Source organism: Orcinus orca, chromosome 17 (assembly GCF_937001465.1).
Source record: "Orcinus orca chromosome 17, mOrcOrc1.1, whole genome shotgun sequence".
Lineage (NCBI taxonomy): Eukaryota > Metazoa > Chordata > Mammalia > Artiodactyla > Delphinidae > Orcinus > Orcinus orca.
Window position 1 is genome coordinate 919,407 of NC_064575.1, and position 6,391 is coordinate 925,797.

Here is a 6,391-nt window from a genome sequence, read left to right on the forward strand (position 1 = left end):
TTCAGTTCTATCAACTGTTGTTTCATATATTTTGAGGCTCTGTTGTTTGCTGCAAATGTAATTAGTATTATTATTTTTTCCTGGTAGATTGATCTTCTTATCAATATATAGTGTCTTTGTCTCTAGTAACTTCCTTTGCTCTGAAGTCTACATTATCAGATATTAATAGAGCTACTACTGTTTTTTTTTTAAAAATAATGTTTATATGTCTATTTTGATAGTTTTTGCTTTCAACCTGCCTATGTCATTAAACAAGAGAGGTTTTTTGTTAAGCAGCATACAGTTGGAGCATGTTTATTTTTCCAGTCTGCCAATCTATATCTTTTGATTAGTGTATTTGGACAATTTACATTTAAGGTGGTTATTGGTATGTAAGTGTTTAAAAGGACCATTTTACTATTTGTTTTCTCCAGCTCTTGATCCTCTGTTTCTTTCTTCCTTTTTTTTCTTGTACATTAGCACTATTGTAGGATCCAAACTTGACTTATCTTTATTATTTTACTGCGCCTCTGTGTATAGTTTTTGTAGTGGTTGTTCTGGGTATTCAGATACACATATGTGACTTACAGTGGTCGACTGGTATCAATATTTTACCATTTTCAGTAGTGGAAACATCACTTCCATTTAGTCCCTTTTTCCTTCCTTGCTTTTAAATATTGTTTTCTTATGACTCAGAACGTGTTATGATTTCTGTTTTCTTATCAAACATCATTTATAAAACCCATTAGGAAAAGGATAATCTGTTGTTTGTACCCACTTCTACTCTTTCTGTTGCTCCTTCTTGCTTCCTGATCCTTTCTTCTGTCATTTCCTATCTGTGTGAAGTACCTTCTTTAGCCAGTTTTTAAGGGTAGGCCTGTTAATGACAAATTATTTAATTTTCCTATATTTGTTTTTATTTCTCTTCCATTCCTGAAGGAAAATTTTGCTGGGTACAGATTTAATGGTTGACAGTTCTTTTCTTTTGTCCTTTAAAAATATGATTTGAGGTTTGTTCAGCTTTTTGGATCTGTAGGCTTGTGTTCTTTGACAGATTTGTGAAGTTTTCAGTTATTATTTCTTTAAATATTCTTCAGCCACCTCCCTCCCTCCCCATCATTTTCCTGTGGGACTTTGTTGATACGAATGCTGGGTCTTTTGTCTCACAGGACCTTGAGGCTCTGTTCATTTTTTGTTTTTAAATCTGTTTTTTCTCTATTGTTCGTTTTGGGTGAATTCTATTGTTCTGTCCTAAAGTTCACTGATTCAGTCCTCTTTATCCCTGCTTTACTATTGAGCCCATCAAGCTCATTTTCATTTCTATTATTCTGTTTTTCAGTTGTATCATTTCCATTTGTTTTTTTCTTTTTTATAACTGAATTATCAGTTTTTTTGGTTTTGTTTTGTTTTAATTTCTTTATTTTATTTATTTTTTGGCTGCGTTGGGTCTTCATTGCTGCAGGCAGGCTTTCTCTAGTTGCGCGAGCAGGGGCTACTCTTCATTGTGGTGCACAGGCTTCTCATTGTGGTGGCTTCTCTTGTTGTGGAGCATGGGCTCTAGGTGTGCAGGCTTCAGTAGTTGCAGCATGTGGGCTCAGTAGTTGTGGCTCACGGGCTTAGTTGCTCTGTGGCATGTGGGATCTTCCCAGATCAGGGATTGAACCCGTGTCCCCTGCATTGGCAGGCAGATTCTTAACCACTGCGCCACCAGGGAATTCCATTTGGTTCTTTTTTATAACCTTTTTTCTTTTCCGAGATTTGTTTTTTCATTTGTTTCACGAGAATTTGTAATTGATTGTTGAAATATTTTGACGACTGCTTTGAAGTCCTCATCAGATGGTTCTATTTTCTGATTAATATCCTTGTTAGTGTCAGTCTACTGGCTTTTTCCCTTCAAGCTGTGTTTTCCTGGTTCTTGATGTGACAGGTGAGCTGCAGTTGCATCCCGGATGTTTTGTCTGTTACACAAGGAGTCTCCGGGCACCATCTAAGCCTTAGTTTCAGCAGACAATTGTGCTTTTAGGTTTGCCACAGAGTCTTACACTACCGTGGACTGAGGCTCCAATGGCAGCTTCATTTTCGCAGTCTTTGCAGTGTTGTTTGGCGAGGTGCATGGGGACCTGTTGGCAGGGCTGCCGTGAGGGGTCAAGGCATCACCCACACTGAAGCCTCAGGACATGTCTCCTACTGTCATTATTGTGTGAATCTTTCTTCCGAAGTGTAATATGTTACATGTGTCCTACACTCAACCACCTATTAGATATTAAGAAAACTCTCTTTCCTCGTCTTGTTCAATAAAAAGAAATATAAACAAAAGTGCTAATCCTTCCTTCCATGCTCGACTGGACTTTCTGGTGGGAGAAGTCCCTGGGCTGGCCGGCCCTGAGGTTGGGAACCGGGGGTTTGAGGCTGACCGGTGAGCAGGGCCAGACAAGGGGGAACGGACAACTGAGGATAACATAACAGGACAACGCAGGGCGTGGGGTCCGCCTCTCCCCATTAACTCCTCACCTCGGAGGTTGTCCCGACGCTCTTGGATAAGGTGGGAGCCGGGTGGGACTCAGCTCAGGTACCTGGATGTTGGAGAAAGTTGGGAGAAAAATTGAAAATACGTACACTAGAACATGAGTTATAGTGGGATGGGCATTCCATTCTTAGTTATGCCATCTTATCACTGTGCCAGGGAGACACAGAGGCCGTCCTACTGCTTCAAGCCCAGTGAATTACTAATTCTGCCTGGTGCAGAAAGATCAGAAACCACCAATCAGAAAATAACAAAGTTTAATGGAAGTAGTGGGAGATTAGATCAAATAGTAACAACTTCACATCTTGCCTAAGAAAAGTATTGACTGCAGCATCTTTTCTCATAGGTTCTGCTCTCAGAACCGCGTCCTGCCGGGCCCAGTGGACGGCGGGGCCCTGTCCTCAGGGGAATGGAGGAAGGGGCTTCACACTGTGGCTTTGCCAGCAACAAGCCACGAGTGCGGGCAACTGGCATCTCACTAAAGGCAGGGCAGATTCCGCCCCCCTGGTAAGGATTCAGAATTTCTTTATTAAAAGTATTAGTAACAGCTAAACGAGGCCACATGTAAGGCTCTGACCCGAGATGCTCATTAGATGATGTAAGGTCCTCACTGTTACTGCTTTTGCTGGTGACTCAGCTGCTTCCCACGAGGAAGGAGGGGAGCTCTTCCGGCTGCGCCCGAGCAGGGGATGAGGAAGGGCCCTCGAGGCTGTTTGTGGCCATTCCCTGGAGGAAGGTGCTTCCTGCCCTATTGGTGACTGACGCCTTGCAAATGCTCCCGCAGCCTGAGAGGCGGAGGCAGCGTGAGGGACTCCTCTGAGCCTCCTCGTCATCACGATGAGATGACGTGTAGGTTTCAGACGCGAGCGTTTGGGCGCTGCGAGCTCGTGGAAGGGTGAGCGGGGCAGCCCCGACTTCCACGGCTCCCCACGGCTCAGGGTGGACTCACTGGCTGTGTGCATTGGCCAAACCCGGAGGAGCCCTGGGTGGTCGAGGACAGGCCCATCCATGCGTCCCCGGGGCCGGCTCAGGTATGGCTCGAAACTCAGGAGAAGGCAGAAGACGCAGCTTGCCCTGGGGGTATCCCGGGGGGGCTGGCAACCACGGTCTTCTCCCTGAAACCCGGAGGCTCCCAGGGTCGAACCCGAGGAGGAAGCGCCTCTCACCCTCTGGCTGCAGCCTGGCACGGGGCCCAGAGATGCTGCTTACAGCGTGAGGCGGGGGGCGCACAGCGGCGGCCGCCAGTCCCTGCAGCCCTCGGGCCGAGGGCCGTTGCCGGGGGCAGGGGTGCCGCATTCAGCAGCCCCGCGTCCGGCCTGGTGAGGAAGGAGCCCTGGACTTACACACCGGGCCCATTGGCGGGCCTGGGCCACCCGGCTCGGGGTGTCCGTTCGGGTGACCCCTGCTCTACTCACTTAGCCAGCCTCTCCCTTTGTGGGCTCCTTGCATCTGGAGGTGGTTCTGGGACAGTGAGCTGGGTTCGGAGCACGAGTCCTGGGTCCTGGGTGTGGACCGAGGCCCCTCACTGCCTAACGGCCCCGCCTCGGAAACTCCAGCTTCAGCCGCCAGAAAGAGGAATTGGGGGGAAATTTGTAAAATTGTCTGGCACTGAGGAAGTGCTCAATGAAAGCAAATTAATTGTTTTGACCCTGCCAACCCCCAGCGTTGCTACGAGGTCTTCTAGAAGTTTAATTCCGAGCTCCTGTTAAATAGTATGTTTATCACCTTTATCATTATCATGTTATTTGTATGTTATTTACAACAGTTTCTTATTTGAGACGCTCCGCCCACACTGTCCGGACACAGAACTGAAGCCAGCATGATTTCGTGCTAGTCCTCTGATTTCACAGGATCATTTTATTTTTCCAGGAATCTCTTGCCCAAGCAAATGGCTTGACCATTCCTCACGGGAACTTCCATGGAAGCGTCCACAGTCTCGCCCCGAGGGTCAGAGATCCGTCTCTGAAAGGCCTGGTCCTGCTGGGCCATTTATGGACAAATCCCATGTGGTCTCTCATCCTCACCGTCCCTGACCTGGGGACCAGGTCACACCTTCATTCACACCTGGGGACCCGGTCCTCTGGCCAAAGGACTCAGCTGGACAGGCCGGGCCAGCCCACCTGTCACCCTTGGCCTCCTTCACAGACACACGCCTCCCGGGCTACGGTCTCAAGGGGTCTGCAGCCTCCTGCCCTGGACGGTGGGGAAGCTCCGGGGGCCAGGCTGGGGGCCCAGCCCGAGTCTGACTCGGGGTCTCCTCTCCTGGGCCTTCAGAGGCACCCCCTGCTGGCGCTCCGTCTTCCTGGTGACGGTGAGAGACTGTTGTCCATGGCTGTGACCCCAGAGCCCCCAGATCGAGGAAGGGCTGCTTCACAGCCTCCCTGAGGGTTTCTCATGAAGCTCGTGGGCTGCAGCCCCTTCTCAGGCTGGTGGCCACAGGGCAGGTGTCCTGTAGGTGCCGGCGTGTCCCATCCCCAATAGCCTGCTCTCAGGAAGTTTCTCTTCCATCAGGAGGACGTGCTGGCCCCACAGAGGTTGCCCAGGCTTCCTCCTCATGGCTTCTCCTGAGGAAGCACCGCATCTTCGTGCCAGAGGACGTCTGCCAGCTCCTCGTGTCTCCTGAGTCCCTGAGGGGAGGTGTGGGTCGGGCTGGGATCCTTGGCGCCTGCCTGACGTGACCTGATTCGCTGACACGTGTTCAGCTGTTACTCAGGTGGCCTTTCTTGCAATGATGAAAGCATCTACACTGTCCTTCCTCTGTCTGTCTCTCCGTCCCTCTCTTTCTCTGTATTTTCCCAAGTCTTGTGCCATCAGGTAGCTATTAGGAAATCTGCTTGAGGAAAGCAGGCCCTTCTCAACTGTCATGAGTTTTATTTGGGTTACGTAACTTTTACTTGGGTCTTGGCCAAAGATCGCTTTTATTGGGAATAAGTTATTACCGCTAAGTAGTACTTTCCTAATGCTTTTGGATATTTAAGAATCTTTATCAGAAGCAAACAGGACACCAGTAACTTTTGGTCCTTTCCAAATAAAAGAACTTTGTCCAATTGGAGCAAGAATTTATTTCAGTGTTAGGACAAATTTTAATTGTGTTCTTTATAATTCGCTCATTTGTCCCTCAGAGGGGGTGATGGCCTGCAAGGACGTGTCACTAAATCAGATGTGGAAAACGTCTCCAGGTTTCGGGACAAAGGCATTTCCCACCCTGTTGGCATCAGGACCAAGGTGGGAATTTCGAGATGGGGTGACACCAGGGAGGTCCTTGCTGGGCTCCTGGGGATGTACAGAAGGGCCGTGTGAGCTCACCAGCTGGGACTCGACACCACAAACAGCGCATCCACCCAACAAAAACAAATCTCTGCTTTTGGAAACATCCTAAGTTATAGAAGCTCCGTGACATTGAAAGCGAATAAAAATTCTTTAAAGAATGCAGAAGGAAATGAATTTTCTTCCAAATAATATCTCACATGATATCATCTAAACATGCTGGGTTGGGTTGTTCTCCTTGGCAATGGAGTTAATTTTAGTTTTTAAAATTCGTGGTTCATCTCTGGATCCCTTTCTGTCAGTTCAGGGTATCATCCCTTTGATTTCTACAGAATTTCTAAGATTCTTCATTTCCGATTCCAGGAGTTCTGGTTTTATTGCTGTAGAACAAAACAGCATTTGATGGATTTTTTTTTTTAAAGAAATGTACGACCCATACTACATTCTTCCCCCTCATGAGTACATTCTCAGTACTTTGAGTTCAATGGCTGGGACTCTCTGAGTTGGAGGAAGCGGGGGCCCAGGTCAGCTGTGCCCGGGGTCCCTCCGGTGCAGGGTCAGAGGCCTGTTTCCCCGCCCACGCACTCACCACCCCTGGGGGACTAGATGTGGTGTCTGGCC

At 48.2% G+C, this 6,391-nt stretch overlaps 1 long non-coding RNA gene across 1 annotated transcript; it reads left to right on the top strand.

The window, feature by feature from the left end:
• Positions 1–3,018: 3,018 nt before the first annotated feature.
• LOC117203337 (uncharacterized) lies at positions 3,019–5,553 on the top strand. The gene is made up of 2 exons (XR_004486069.2): positions 3,019–3,534; positions 4,373–5,553. It is a non-coding gene; the product is annotated as an uncharacterized LOC117203337 (long non-coding RNA).
• Positions 5,554–6,391: the final 838 nt, after the last annotated feature.